At 46.7% G+C, this 257-nt stretch overlaps 1 protein-coding gene across 1 annotated transcript in view; it reads left to right on the forward strand.

Annotated features, from left to right (window-relative positions):
* Nucleotides 1-257, forward strand: part of LOC119585789 (calmodulin-binding transcription activator 1-like) — a gene marked incomplete at its 5' end in the record, with an annotated part of 96,684 nt that overhangs the window by 64,554 nt on the left and 31,873 nt on the right.

The raw sequence follows: 257 nt of genomic DNA on the forward strand, positions 1-257 counted from the left end.
CCTTAATGAGTTAGTCTAACGGAACGCAGTGAACAACTCGAAGATATTTAAAGAGGAATGCAACTTGTCCGACAACTGCCATGGCAAAGTTTGCGGGCCGGGAAGGAGGAAGGGAAGATGGCGGATCCAAGTCACTCGCGTGTTATAATCGCATCTCCATTTTCAGCGGCGGGAAGTTACATCATCAGCATCATAATCGGCTTTTAATTGGACAAAACCTGGTCGATTTCGGTAAGGACCATTTGTCATGGGAGAAG

This window comes from Penaeus monodon, chromosome 20, assembly GCF_015228065.2.
Source record: "Penaeus monodon isolate SGIC_2016 chromosome 20, NSTDA_Pmon_1, whole genome shotgun sequence".
In the NCBI taxonomy this organism is placed as follows: domain Eukaryota; kingdom Metazoa; phylum Arthropoda; class Malacostraca; order Decapoda; family Penaeidae; genus Penaeus; species Penaeus monodon.